This window comes from Dendropsophus ebraccatus, chromosome 1 (assembly GCF_027789765.1).
Source record: "Dendropsophus ebraccatus isolate aDenEbr1 chromosome 1, aDenEbr1.pat, whole genome shotgun sequence".
NCBI classification, from domain to species: Eukaryota; Metazoa; Chordata; class Amphibia; order Anura; family Hylidae; genus Dendropsophus; species Dendropsophus ebraccatus.
In genome coordinates, this window is record NC_091454.1 from 101,419,222 (window position 1) to 101,435,669 (window position 16,448).

General features: G+C 38.5%; 1 protein-coding gene and 1 pseudogene across 3 annotated transcripts in view; both read right to left on the minus strand.

Moving 5' to 3' along the window:
• IMMP2L (inner mitochondrial membrane peptidase subunit 2) overlaps window positions 1-16,448 on the minus strand; it is an 816,543-nt gene that overhangs the window by 94,935 nt on the left and 705,160 nt on the right. The window lies entirely within an intron of this gene.
• LOC138780511 (U2 spliceosomal RNA) lies at window positions 10,768-10,944 on the minus strand (annotated as a pseudogene).

Sequence of the window (16,448 nt, forward strand, 5' to 3'; positions counted from 1 at the left end):
ACATTACATTACTGCACAAACAGTACGGAGACTTACGGGTTGGAATAGAAATCTAATACTTATTTGAAAGTGACTACCTAAGGGGAGATATTTACAGTGCATGGTATGATTAATGTACTTAATAAGAATTTTACTTCTCAGTCTCCAGCTATTGCGGCTGGTCCAGAAATACAGTCAACCATATAGCATTTTGGTAATTATTCTTATGGGCTACTTAAAAGTGGACAAAATACTTTCCGTTTATCTTAAAAATTATAATGTGTTTGCTAAATAAAGCAAGATAATACATTTATTATATTTTTGGTGGGGTGGATATATTATGAATTTTGTTTAAATTATTATGATGTGAATGTAAGAGGTTAATCAATTCACTTGATTCCAAAATCACACCCACCTTTCTGGGAAGGTGCAAATTGGCTGTACATCACACCCAAACCTACACAATCTTTGACATCAATCAGTGCCATCACTATTTACATGATTGACAGATATCCTACTCCTACAACTATACACTCTGGCACACACAGCTTACTAGCAGTAAAAGGGCCAATACTTTGGGGCAAGCTAGTGCTCACATGAAGGTGTAAGTAACATACTTGGCCACTTATAAAAGTAATGGGTAAGATTTATCAAACATGGTGTAAAGTGAAACTGGCTCAGTTGCCCCTAACAACCAATCAAATTCCACCTTTCATTCCTCACAGACTCTTTGAAAAATGAAAGGTGGAATCTGGTTGGTTGCTAGGGGCAATTGAGCCAGTTTCATTTTGGACCATGTTTGATAAATCTCCCCCAATGTGTCTATACGGTAAGTCATGTTTATTTCTGTTACTGTGCAATGTATATCAATGTAGCAATCCTTATCTTTATCCCTGGTGGGTTATAATAGTAACTTACAGTATGCCAACAGAGGGCAGCAATAAATTAAATGTAGAGCTGAGCAAAGCGAATTCACAGCGATTTGTTACCAAATTCGCTAAGCATGTCAGCCAAGATGTTGGACGCAAATGTTAGTTTACAGTACTGTCTCTTGACGGAAGCAAAGGATTAGCCATAATCCCTTGGGCCCTATTCAATTACCTGCAAGCCCCACTGCGATGTCAGCACCTCCCTCTCTATATATAGGGTGAATCATTTCCTGAAGGTGGGCAGACGGCTGTGCGTATAGTGGAGAGTAGGTTGCAGCAGGAAGAGGGAAAAAGAGCAGAAGAGGATGGATTGTGAGTAGTTTATAGTCTGTTCAGAAATGACCATAAAAATAAGAAAGGGGGAGGGGTCTGTCTATATGTTAAATCCTGCCTTAAGCCCATTCTGAGGGAGGATATATGCGATGATAATGTGGAGTCTCTTTGAGTGGAAATAAGGGGAGGGATGAAGAATAATGAAATTCTTATAGGAGTGAGTTATAAATCTCCAAGTATAGTGGAAGAAGCAGAAAATCTCCTTATAAGACAAATGGAGGTGACATCGAAGCAGAGTGAAGTCATTATTATGGGGAACTTTAACTACCCAAATATAAACTGGAAAGCAGAAACCTGCAGTTCCAGCAAAGGAAGCGGATTTTTGGAAATAGTAAAAGATAATTACCTAAACAACAATTATAGGTGACCTAACGTGGACTTCTGTTTTTCCACCTGGCCATGTATTGGTTGTGTTAAAGGGCTTGTCACTATACAGTCTGACAGTAAACTTATTATTGTCAGTATCAGACATTGTAGGGAAACACCCCACACACAAGGGGACTGGTAACACCAGAGTTGTCAATTGGACCTAGACAACAGGAGGACTTTTTATAGAGAATTTATCAAACACGGTGTAGAGTGAAACTGGCTCAGTTGCCCCCGGCAACCAATCAGTTTCCACCTTTCATTCCTCCTAGACTCTTTGGAAAATGAAAGGTGGAATCTGATTGGTTGCTAGGGGTGACTGAGCCAGTGTCACTTGTTTGATATATCTCCCCCATTGATTTTATCTATTCAGTGACAGCTTCGGTGCACAACATTCCATGCAGCTCAAGTGTTATAGCTTTGCACTACAGCAGTAGCTCCCTAGTTGATATAAATTACACTGGATAAGAAAGATTTTGCTGTAAAGCTTTGAGTGTATCTTATGTAATTTGAGTAGCTGATCACAAAAAACACTTTGAAAAGTTTCTATTGCGTACCAGTGCCACAAAAAATCTAAGTAAAAATTCTCCATAATTTTGTCATTATCAGGAGGGATCTCTAATCTGGTAATTTCACATTTGACATCTTCTCTGATTGAAGCTCACTGTTCCTTTTCTTCTCTGACCTAGACCTTCATGAAGACTTCTGCCAATATCTGCAGAGTTTCCTGTTCTGTAGTCATTCTTAGCCTCTATAGAAATATCCAAAAATTTATTATATGGTGGGCCCATAAATAAATACATAGAAACATAGAAACATAGAAGATTGTCGGCAGAAAAAGACCACTGGGTCCATCTAGTCTGCCCTTTTATTATTTTCTTTCTTATTATCTTAGGATAGATATATGTCTATCTCAGGCGTGTTTAAATTCTGTTATTGTAGATTTACCAACCACCTCTGCTGGAAGTTTGTTCCAGATATCTACTACTCTTTTAGTAAAATAATATTTTCTTACATTGCTTCTGATCTTTCCCTCAACTAACCTCTCACTGTGTCCTCTTGTTCTTCAGCTCAGTTTTTTACTAAAAACACTCCCCTCTTGAACCTTATTTAGTCCCTTAACATACTTAAAGGTTTCAATCATGTCCCCCCTTTCCCGTCTTTCCTCCAGACTATACAGATTCAAATCTTTAAGTCTTTCCTGATATGGTTTATGCCTCACACCCTCCACCATTTTTGTAGCCCGTCTTTGGACCCGTTCTATTTTATCAATGTCCTTTTTTAGATGAGGTCTCCAGAACTGGACACAGTATTCCAGATGTGGCCTCACCAGAGCTCTATACAGCGGGATCACAATCTCCCTCTTCCTACTGGTTATACCTCTAGCTATACACCCCAGCATACGATTTGCTTTCCCCACCGCCTGGTTGCACTGGTGACTCATTTTAAGGCTGTCAGAAATCATTACCCCTAAATCCTTCTCTTCTGAAGTCTTTTCCAACACAGTACTGCTGATGTGATACTCGGATAGAGGATTCCTCCTCCCCAAGTGCATTATTTTACATTTGGAAACGTTGAACTTCAATTTCCACTGTTTGGACCACTTATCTAGCAAAGCTAAATCATTTTCCATATTACTGACACCTCCAGGAATATCCACCCTGTTGCACACTTTTGTGTCGTCAGCAAACAGACAAACTTTACCCACCAACCCTTCTCCTATGTCACTTACAAACATATTAAAAAGAATAGGACCCAGAACAGACCCTTGTGGCACACCACTTGTAACTAGTCTCTGCTCAGAATATACACCATTAACAACAACCCTCTGATATCTATCCTTCAGCCAACCACAAATCCACTGAACTATCCAGGGGTTTAGTCCAATTTTCTCCAACTTCTCTATCAGCTCTTTATGGGGAACTGTATCAAAAGCTTTGCTGAAGTCCAGATAGGCGATATCCACAGCACCACCTTCATCCAGCACTTTTGTGGCATAATCAAAGAAATCAATGAGATTAGTCTGACATGATCGGCCCTCAGTAAAGCCATGCTGGTTTGGATCCATCAAATTGTTGATTCTTAGGTGATCCGTTATCTTCTTTTTTAGAAGAGTTTCCATCATTTTCACTACTACAGATGTCAGGCTCACTGGCCTGTAGTTACTGGGCTCTTCTCTATTCCCCTTCTTGTGGATTGGTATAACATTGGCTGCTCTCTAATCATCCGGGACATCTCCTGTTAGCAGGGATTGGTTATACAGATCTGTCAGGGGGGCAGCAATCACAGATCTGAGTTCTTTAAGAACCCTGGGATGGATCCCATCTGGACCCATCGCCTTATTCAGCTTTAAACGGGCAAGTTCCTCTGCAACTTCAGCCTCTGAAAATACTGGAGCCGAACCCATATAGCTGTAGGCAGTGCTGTGTCCAGACATCCTGTGATTGTGAAGGCCGCCTTCTGAAAACACTTAGCAGAAGTAACTATTCAAATAGTCAGCGACCGCCTTATCTCCATCAATAAACGTATTCTCCCCATTACTTATTTTAGTAATGCTGCAGCCATTCTTCTTCTTCTTCCTGTCACTTATATATCTGAAGAAGGTTTTATTCCCCGCAGTAACAGATTTTGCCATTTCTTCTTCTTTTGAGGCTTTAGCAGCATTTATAATCTGCTTTGCCTCCTTTTGTATACTTGTATACGTCTCTCTGTCAGCTTCATTCCCAGTCTCCTTATACTTCCTATACGCTGCCTTTTTTCCTTTTACAATGGCCTTAACCTCTCTAGTAAACCATAATGGATTCTTCTTCCTTTTACTTTTGCTAACTTCTCGTACATATAGTCTAGTTGCCTTTAATATGGCATTTTTTAATTCTGCCCACTGAGTGCTCGCTCCCGATGTTTTATCCCACCCTCTTAATTCTTTATCTAAATACTCCCCCATTTTATTAAAATCTGTCTTCCTAAAATCCAATACTCTTGTTGTAGTATGGGATTGGACGTAGTCAGTTTGTACGTCAAACCATAGATACTGGTGGTCACTGGAACCTAGATTTTCTTCCACTCTAACTTCAGACACCCGATCCTCATTAGTAAATACTAAATCTAGAATGTTCTCTCCTCTGGTAGGTGACTTCACTAGCTGTTTTAGAGATGCCCCTGTAAGGGCCTCCATTACATTCTTGCTTTTACATGTAAGTGCAGAAGGGATATTCCAATCAACATCCAGCATGTTGAAGTCACCCATAACTACAATGTCCCCCTTTAATGACAGACCCTTTAATATACCGACCCTTGCTCCCTTAAAAATACAAACCTCCAGAACTAAACCCCTAATAAATACAAAACCCCAAACAAACATCTAAACCAAAACAGATCCCAGACTAGACCCCCTTATAAAACAAAGACCTCAATCCAGACCCACAAAACTAATACAGACCCCAGACCACTTACACTTTAAAACCTAGATCAGACTATCTATATAAACTCTTGACCAGACCCTTTGAACTAATACAGACATCAGACAAGATGCCCTAAATGAATACAGACCCCAGAAAGGACACACTAAACTAATACAGACCTAATTTCTAAATAGCCTGAGAACTTTACCTGTGATGTGGCCTTTGCATACAAAGTCCTGACGCTTGCTGGCATCCAGCGTATAAAAACTAGTAAAAAAGGAGAAAGTGGAACTGCAACTTATTGCTGCCCACTGTGTCATAAAAGAAAGCAATCCACTGGGAATCTGCTCTTTTAGGCAGATTACCAGTCCGGGCCTGCCTCTACCAATTTTAGCTGTCTTCAGCTAAATCAGAATAAATTAACACACAAACAATACTGAGCACAAAAATCTTCTAGCTATGAAAAGAAATAACATGAAATATGAACTCTTCCCTATGTATATACTACACATAAACTGCGCTCATGTTGTAAATATATTATTTAAAAGCTTTGGTAAAAATATTCGGACTGAAATTAAACACTTTTTAAACACATGCAATAGAAATAATTTACTCGATCAGCTTACTCTGCTATTTGTGTTAAGGTATAGACATAAATGATATGCTCTCAGTGTTCAAGGAAAAAAAGGCAATACACCACAGGGAGGAAATCTTCAGCAGCTTATATCTGACCTTTTCACTACTTCTACAAAGGAAGTGAAAATAAAATTCATATAACCCTTCTCACTTCTTCCAACTTCCTGGATTGACTCATTATCACTGCACCAGCCACATTATCTCAACAATGCCCAAGTAATTCTGTCAGCTTTATAGCTGGGTTACATGCAGTTGTCGAAACAAATAGCTACTGTATCACTGTTTCCAATGGATTATGTTTAAGCAGACAGGCTTTTATCATTTTTAAGTCCCATGCACAGAATTTAGTTTTTGGCTTTCCACAATAAAATGACAATGAAAGCTCAATTGCGATATTTCGTATTTTTAAATTTATGTTAAGAATAAAAATAAATGTAAAAGCTTTGCTTTCCCCATCTATCTACGCAAGTTCTCTTTTGAGCAGTAATGTCACTACCTAAGCTGGATTGTAAAATATAGGATGGATGAGCAGTTTCCCCAGCTGCGCACACACAGGCATATGCCCTAACAGTTGATGTCAGGAAACAATTATGTCCAAAAACATCCCCTTAAACTACATTGAAACACACTTCACATATTAGCTGTCCTACTCATGGGACAGCAGCTCAAAATTGTGACTTTTAGGAGGTGTGGAGACACATCGAGACAAGGTTAAATGCACAGGCAGCTATCTACCTACATGTTAACTGCTGATGGCTCTTCCCAACATGTCATTGTTTCTGAGCAAAAAAAAGAGACAGATTCTTTTCATTCACTGTACAAGACTGAGGACAGCATTCAGGATAATATGGACAAAACATATAATAAGGACAGATGTACCGATAAAACTACAACACTGATTTGGACTAAACATTGTTCTAATATACATTGTGTTGGGGGAAATGGTTTATTAAAGTGTGTGGACCAAGTGCTATAGTAAATAAATATACTGTACATACATTTACATACATATACATAGTCCCTTCAGGACCAGGCTAATTTTAGTTTTTGCACTTTCTTTTTTTCCTCCTGGTGTTTAAAAAACCAAAGTGCTTGCATTTTTTTAACCTACTAACCCACGTGAGCCCTTATTTTTTTGTGACAATAATTGTACAATGCAATGACAGACTTAATTTTTCCATAAAATATGCTGCGAAATAAGAAAAAAATATTTGCGCAGTGAAATTGGAAAAAAAACTATTTTAGTTTCATTTTGGGGGGTTTCGTGTTTAGGCTGTTCACCCTAAAACTCACACGTTATATATGTTCCTCAAGTCAGTATGATTACAATGATATTCAACTTATATAACTTTTATTTAAGTGATTTTAAAAAATGTAAACTTTTTTTTAAAACTCAACATTGCTCTATTACCATCCTTATAACACTTTTGTTTTTTGGTGTACGGGGTTGTGTGAGGTGTCTTTTTTGTGCCATGATCTGTACTATCTATCTATACCTTGCTTGCATATATGCAACTTTTTGATCATGTATTATTCTTATTATTTATTACAATTTTTCCAGATGTGATGTGACTAAAAATCAGCAACGTTGCACTTTGTAAGGTTCTTTTGTTAAGGAATGCCCTAATTGTATAGTTTTATTTATAAAATGGGAAGGGGGCGAGTAAAACTTTTATTATATGATTTTTTTGTACTTTGTAGTCCCCCTTGGGGACTTTTATGCTAACTATACTGATCTCTCATAGAGATCAATGCAGTACATTGATCACCAAGATCAGTGCTCGATTACTATGGGCTGCTGGAGCCTGTAGAAATTGAGTACTTAGCTGGGTTCAGCATCACTGCGGCGCTGAGGTGCTGCAACGCTAATCCCTCTGAGATCGCATTGTGCTGGGTTGTGGGCGATCCTGCCAGTAGACACCAGGGAAGACTTTCGTTTAAACTATTTTAATGAAGGTCAGTTTTTACAGTGGCATTTAAATGGCTAATTAGTCAAGTGCAGCAACCAGCAACGCTGGCTAATAGCTGCGGGTCTCGGCTGCTGATAGAAGCCAGGATCTGCGCTGTTCACAGCGGGGTCACAGTATGACCCCTCTCTAAACCCTCTCTAAAGGGGTTAAGTAAATGGATAAAATACTGTCAACAATACAAACCAACATAAGAATGTCCTTCATTATTGCATCCCTTATTGGTTGACAGAAAGGTTTGTGAAATTCTCTAAAATAAATCACTTAGCAACCAATCAAAGCTTAACTTGATTTCATATTCTCCTCCTGAAAATGTAAATCTGCCCTATCATTGGTTTCTATGGGCAACACAAACTGTTTTTACTTTAGACAGTTTTCAAAAACAGTTTGTACAGAAAGCTTACAGTTGCCACAGTTTTGAAAAGTTAAAATATCTCTGGGGAAATTAAAGAGGTTGTTGAAAAAAATAACTTAAATTAGCTCAAGGTGACAAGAAGAAAAAAATCTGATCCCCCACAGCTGCCATTCTGATGCTTCCATTTCCTGCTGCTCACCATTCTTCCAGGCCTCTGTAACATAACAACATTTCAGGAACTGTCAACTGAGTCAAACACTGGCCACAGCATTGGCCCCAGTTTAGTGGACAGTTTCACAAGTATCAAGGTGTCACTGAGAAGCAGCTGTGAGAGGCGAGGACCATAATGGAAGCTGCGGGGGATCGGAGCTGGTGAGTATGTCACCTGAAAGGGGTTATCCGGTTAGGAAAAACATATGTGGAATCATCCCCACTCCTGGAAACTAATAAATCATTTACATGTCATGTCTCCTTCTTTCAACATACTGTTTTTTTGCTAAAGACATATACAACTATATGAGAGCTGCTGAGTCTCTCTCTGCTCTAACCCCTCCTCCCTTTCAGACTGGCAGGCTGCTCTCAATTCCCTCCTCCCCCTCCCTTCAGAGAATGCTGCTTTTTTCTAAAGACATAGAAAACTGTATCTGAACTGCTAAGTCCGTCTCTTCTCTAACCCCTCCTCACTTCCAGACTGGCAGGCTTTTTTTTGCAACATTGTATGTTCTTTGTAATACTGGGAGGGTTAATCTGAGGTCAAGATGCTGAACTAACTCCCTTCATTCAAAATTTGCTTCAATGTTGCAAATAGGGACTTGTTTAGGTCAATCATCTGAAGGGAGGGGGAAGGAGGGGGTTGAAAGCAGAGACAGACTCAGCAGCTCTTACACAGTTTTCTATGTCTTCAGCAGAAAACAACATGCTTACAACTGGGGGAAGTAGAAAGATAAGGTAAGGACTAGAGATGAGCGAGTAGTGGAATATTCAACTTTCGAGAATTTGAATCGAATAGGCACCGATATGCGACTATTCGATCGAGTATTCGATCCCATTATAGTCTATGGGAAAAAAAATTGCGGCACTTGGAAATCAAAATTGGACCACTTGGAGGTCACCAAGTCCCCTATGAAACCTCCCTAAATGATGCAAACACCTCCGGAATGACACTGGGACATTAGGGGGAGCATGCCTGGGTGCACCCAACACCCCAAAATAGCAGTATAATGCCACTCTCTGCAGTTGCGAAGGAAAAATATTTGCGAACGCTTTACGAACATTTATGGCAATGTTCACACATTTCGTTCGTATTTCTTGCGCAGTGTTACATACATGACTCCAATGTGCATCCGCAGAGCATCATGTTATTCACACGTATCACGCGTAATGCTGTAGGAATGTTACTGGAACAGTATGTATGACGTGCCTTTTTCTGGGCTACTGAAACAGTATATATCAAGTGCCCTTAGTGGGCTACTGGAACAATATGTATAACGTGCCCTTAGTGGTGTTAAACAGGGACACTATAAGTCACTTGTACACACAGGGTGCTGGAATGAATACACCTGCTGATGCTGATGCTGCCGTTATATCATCTATTTCTTAGCACTGAGAAGTGCTTTTGATTCAGAGATGACTTTTTCGCTTGATTTTAGCCAAGTATTTAAGATTCATGTTCATGTGGTTTAGCTATCCAATGAGGATAAACGCCGTTTTCGCGCTGCGTGCGTACTCCCAGGGTCCCTCACGGCCTCCCTGCATAGTTATTGGATTCAAAAAAGCACCAACTGCGATGGAAGGGCTTTTGAATGTTTCCCGCGTACTCGCCTCACTACTCGATTGAATTCGATCGAATACCTACTCGATTGAATCGTATTCGCTCATCTCTAGTAATGACATGTATGGAATGAATTGTTAGACTCTAGGAGGGGGAGGTAATCGTATATTTTACCTAACTGTATAGCCCCATTATGTTATTTCTTATTTTTTCCTTTTTTTTGGGGGGGGGGGATTATACTGATACATAAAATACAGTATATGGTTTATATCTTAAACAGGCTTCACTATAACTATATTAATTATTTTCTGCAATGTTTAGATCTCTCTATTCTGTAATAAATGGAAACATGTCCTACTGTATAAATGTAAGACAACAGTTTTGGTAAAGATATGTCTAGTAAAGAAACAAAATAGGCTTATTCAGTACAGTGTATGCTGTGTGCTCATTTTACATACAATGCTGAAATATTCAGGCAGGGGCATGATTGAGTCTTATTGGAAGACAGATTTAATTGCAAGAACCAGAGGATAAAAATGATTAGTCTTGAAAACTGAAAATTATAGGCAAAGCAAACTATCCATCTGGAAACTTGAAATGTCCTAATTAGATTTAGAATAAGATACAAGACCAACTTCGCTGACTCAATTGAAACAGACAGTTTTAATATTTGTGGAGACTTTTTTCTGGTGTTAGGTTGGCATATATAATATCTTACTGCACAGCAACAGATGTTGAATCTAAACTCTTAGCACATTGATTCTGTGACATGGAAAATCATCTGGACATTTGCCGTGTAGCACAAGCTGAATCACAATGAAAATAATTAGAAGCCACTAAGTTTGCAGAGAAAGAAATTTTTTTATCAAATGCATTTTGAGCTCCACATCCTATGATGTATGGGGAATCGTGTGTATGTACAGATGCTGCCTAAAACATCCAGCTGGAATGTTTAACTTACTGTACATGGAGTGGAGATTAATCATGTTAAAAACAATGTAGATTATTATTTTTATGCAGCTTTTTTTTTTTTTTTTTTTTTAAACCTGACAGCACTGCAATACCAGGTCAATGCCTAGAGAGGACAGGGTAAGCTCTTTTTCCAGGTCCCTGTTCTAAAAATCCATTTAATATATGAGCCCCAGATAGGGGACGTATCAGATATGAAACTGATAAGAACAGATACCACACAGACACTACATGCTATTTTTATGCAGCCATGTTAGTGTAAAGCTTGTTCAATCTTTCTGCTAAGTTCACACTCTGTAAAATGGACATAAAACTTGCTATCAAATAGGTTAAAAAGTAGTCCTTTTATTCTTATAATGTGTCTTATTTAATCCTATGGAAAAGCAGCTAATAGTGCACACTAGGGATGAGCAAACTTTTGAAAAATTCGGTTTGGTTCGATCCGGCGAACTTCCGTGAAGTTCGGATTCGTACGAACCAAACCTAAAACAAACCTTGCTATAACGGCTGAATAATTGCAGCTACAATAGTGGGAGTCGCCAACATTTTTCTACACAACTGTGCAGTGATGGGACAGCTGATGGGACTTTTTTTTTTTTTGCTGGGACAGTAATTGGACTTTTTTTGACAGTTTTTTTTTTTTCTTACTTTTTTTTTACTTTTTTTGGGGGGGTTACGGCTAAACGGGGTTCTCCTGTTTTATTTTTTGAAGCTTTCTTGTAAAGATATAAACTGAGAGATTTTCACTTAATAAATTCGATAAGCTTGAACACTGAAGTTGCTTTCACGTGTCTTGGTTGATACTCACAGACAGCTGTCACATTACATTTTTGATTAGGCAGCACCCAGGTATATCTGAGGAGACTAATTTAAGGTCTCACCCTAACAGGGTTGACGTCACACTTCTTGATATTCACAGAAAACCAGGATACAAGGGATTAAAGGAGTAATAATCCCTTGTATCCTGGTCTTTTCTGTGATATTATTTGTTATTGTTATTTTAACCAGATTTGTCACAAACTTTCTCAAAGTTCGGTTTGGTGACGAACAGAACTGTTTGCAAAGTTTGTAAGGAATCTGGTTCGTTACGGTTTGGGTTGCTTATCCCTAGTGTACATAGTATATAAAAAAAAACAGCTGCTATTCCAACATTACAGGATTTAAAAATAATAATAATGTGAGAATTTCAGACACTTTTCCAGAGATTTTAATATAATTTAAAATAATAAAAGAAATAATTAACCTCTCCCCATTACACATTTTTTCCCTCAAGGGGTATTTTACCTGGAACTCCTTTTTTTCGGCAATGCCCAGTGGGAAACTGCTACAGCCACTTAATGGCTGCACAGGCCTGCCACATCACCCTAATTCCCTATCTCAAGATCAGGAAAGGGAAAATGTATTGTTTATTTTATTTCTCCTTATTTGTTTTGTTTGTTTTTTTTTAGAAAAAAAATATATTGTATAGTACCGTGTTAGCCAGAAAAATCCATATTGTGATAAATACTTGTGATTAAAGTATTTTAGGAGTGATACCTTTATTGGCCAACAAAAGATTGTTAGAATTGTGAGCTTTCAGGATTCAAAAGATCCCTTTGTCAGACAAGTTGATTCATTTGATTCTTCAGACAAGTTTATTCATTTGTGAACTTGTCTGACGAAGTGATATTTTGAATCGCAAAAGCTCACAATTCTAACAATTTTTGTTGGCCAACAAAGATATTACTAAAATATTTTGATCACAAGTATTTACCACAATATATACTTTTTATTTAAAAACTGTTCTAGTCCATTGCAGCCTGTATTTAGCATGTCAGGCAATGTACCCTGCGGGGAACTCAGGAATCCATAGCAGCCCTTGGGTTCTAACAAGGCCCCGTGGCTGCCATGGAGGACCCATCGGCATCAGTGATCTTGTCTTCCAGATGCTGATAGATAAGTATACACTTTATACAGTATGTTGCGGTCTCCATCAGATTATGGCATGTAAAGATTTAATCTACCAGAAACTGAGGTTTCTCTTTTCCTGTTAGATACAGAGGGGGCCTGGCTGTCAGTACTGCTCCTGCAATCCCTGCATGGGGGCCCATGCTGTCTACATATTTGGACTATATATTTGTGAACCATTTCTGGTAACATATGAATATCTAAGCACTACCCCTTATGTTACATTTATGCAGTTTAATGACAGAATGGTCACCTACAGATCTCCGAAAAAATAAATTTAGTATTGACTTCCGATGATAATAATAACAACATTTATGGGAAACATCACTTCTAGCCAAAGTACAGCACAAATCAAGATTTATTAATTTTCTGTCACAATTTTAAAGGAATGGTACAGTAGGACAATGCAATAAATTTAATGTAAAAGATCTATGCCAATGTAAAGTTAAAAATGGTTATCTTTTTGGTGAGGGGCATTATGCTTACATACTGATAGTTAGATTTTAAACCCCTCTAACCCATGTTTAAAAAGAGGCCAGATGGAAAGAATGTGCGTCCATAAAATTGGCTGCAAAGCATACAGTATGTATGTCATGCCTCTGGGTTAGCAACTGCTAGTCTAGGTGGGTGAGTAGCAATGCATCATAACTCGCCTTACCACCTCTATGTAGTGAGTGGATATCTATTGTTAAACACATTCACTTGCTAGTTTTACCCATCAAGTTTGAGGATCATAGCACCAGACAGGTACAGGTAGCTCTTGATGGTTGTGGCTACATGTTAAGGTGACATTCTAGTTCACGTTACAAAAAAGAAGCAACTGCACGTGGGCATAACCATGCTAGCATGCTGTGGTTAGCTGCCGTATAATTTTAGCAGTAATTGTGGCAGCATTGTGCTAATAATACCCTAACTCTTCTTACAGGAGGTGCAAGGGTATAATTCTAAAAACCCAGCCAGCCTTACACACACACACGTATATGTGTATATAAATTTCCCTAAAGAAGTATTACCCCAGGGATCCCTGATGAAGTCCACGTGACAGAAGGCATAGGGTTAATCTGCCTGATCCGTCTGTGAGATAGCGTATGTGATTGTTTACATTATCTGTTTGTATATTTTTCTATATATATTTTCTCACTTTATTGTATATTGTTTATTTCTTTTTCTCACCAGGATATAGTTTTGTTCTATTCCATTATATGAACTTGCACTTTGTGGCAATTAATGATAGGGTCAGATAGTTTACATACACTTTTTTGAACTTTATATTGCTATATTTATTAATTATTTTTTGCTTTCTCTGTACTAATATGGGGGGTGGATCAGTTTGTCACTGTGCCTTATTGGGGCCAGTGGTAGGATCATGTGTGTGTTTTTAAAGATTTTTTAACTTTTTGTCTTTTTGATTGGATTAAAATAAAGAATATTGAATGTTGAATGGCTCCAGGCTTTGCCGTGCACCGAGAGCGGATACAGCAGGTGAGCTGACCCCAAATCAGCATTTGTTTAAAGAATATTGAATATATTGTGGAGGTGCAGACCTTGTTTTTCCAGACCAAATTCTTCTTTGCACTGCAATCCCTGTTTGACACTTGGTCATACTAAGATTTTTCACATCTTCTGCTACAGGGACAGAAGAGCTACAGATACCATGCTGAATAGGGTGCTGTGACCCATGTAACACTATCAGCAAATTGGATTGTGTCCGAGCTCTTCCAGATTCCCATTTAAGTGTGTGCTGCACCCATAAGCCTTAATTTATCAAAACATACAAAAAATGGTGCAATAGGCTATGTGACCTGTGTCTCAGTTTTAGGAGCAGTTTTTATGGAGTATTATGGATGTATTTTGATTATTCTCTAAATCATGCATGAAGGAAAACTAAGGGTTATAGGTGAAATTTAGGTAATCATGCAGCACAATGTTAAACATTGTTATCAGTGTTAATTCATCCTTCTGTCACTCACTGTCATTTTTTAGGCAGCTGCAAAAACCCCAAGAAACACTGGGTGATGATATTATTATTCATTCCGGAAAGTTCCAACTACAGTAGTTTATACACCCACAATGGTTGTTCCAAGAAGGAAACAGCAAGTAGTTAGAACACCTGGGTAACAAGTATATTGAATCCTTTGACGCTGCTCCTGCTTCTTATCTCATAATGTAGCTTTGAAATATTTTGTTCATTTAGAACATAAACCTTTTCTCTTTAGCTTGTTATTATGTATGCCACTCGGAAGGTATTGTAGTTCTGAAAAATGAATACATGCATATTTAGAAATTTCTCATTATACTTTCCCAAATCCCACTGGGCTGTGAAAGAAATGCAGTGGTGACAGTATAAATCCTTTTTATGCAACTATGTTAACAAAAAATTCCTCTGGGAAAAATAACACTACTTTTTCCGTGCCACTGAACAATAACTATTACAGTACTATAAAGTGTTTATGAATTAGTGTCATTTTTATCAGATTCATAGAGTGCGTGCTTTATGCCTGTCGTTTTATTGCAGGTTAAGAAATAATTGAGATAGTTTACAATAGAAGACAAATGTCATTCCTTTAAAACCTAGAAGTGTCCTTATAACGTATGGTAAATGGCAATAGATGGTTTATATTTCATAAAATAAAAAGAACATTTCTTAAAGTTTATAGCAAAAGGTTTTAAAAATGTTCTATATTTGTGAAGGTTAATGTTAGCAACAAAGTCACACATACTATAATAAACTGCTGTCACCATTCAGTATAATGCGAGTGACAGATCTGCTTCAATTCAGCACTCTGCTCATAGCTGTCAGCGGTGTCTATCCGCCTCCTACCATGTCAGTGAGATTAAAATTCCCTAAGGGAAAGGATTCCCTCCTGCATTGTTTATTTTTTGTCTCATTTCATTACTCTGAAATAGATGCCTTATCCATTCTAACATGAACCTTAATATATACTTATTATTAAGACCTACTTTTACTCTTCCATCTCTAACAACAGCTGGAAAATGTGATTTTCGTATTCTATCACTCACCTATTAGACATTTTGACTCTGATGTGTTTAATAGGGAATACACATGAAAATATAGTTCAATATGTCAATATTTGATATTTCTGTATGCATCTTCATCTTCACTTTATTTGGAATTACAGACACAGATGGGTCTGAAAGAGTGTATAGGTGTTGTATTATTTGTATGGACAATTTTTTAGATAGACACAATTTTTTAAGGAGACCCAGCAGTTTTCAATTACGTTATTTTAATAGGGGTATTCTGACCTGTACCCTTTTTTTGGCAATGCCCAGGAATGGGGTGGATAGAAACAATTACACCTGCTTAGCTCCCCGTCTCCCCAGCACTGCCACCCACATTCTGCTGCTGCCGTCCCCCAGTGGGACGCCGCAGGCCTGCTCAGCCATTCAGTAGCAGAGGCAGGAAACCGCTACAGATGCTGAATAGCTAAGCAAGCCCTGCAACGTCATGTCTTAAGACCTGGAAGCACATTAGGGGACTGGAGCAGCAGAAAGCAGGTGGCAGTGACGAAACCAGGGAGGTAGATGGATGTAATTGTTTTCACCCACCCCCTCCTTGGGCATTGCCAGAAAAAGGGTTCCCTGATGGAATACATACATGTTTTAACCCCTCACCCCAATATGACGTCTGGGGATATCATGAAAAACTTTGAATTACTGCCTCATGACATCCACGGATTTCATGCTTTCTCTTCCTCCCTCCTCTGTCTCTAGCTGTGATTGGCGGTGGGAAGAGGCTGCCCCCCCCCCCCCCGATCATTGTATGACCTATCA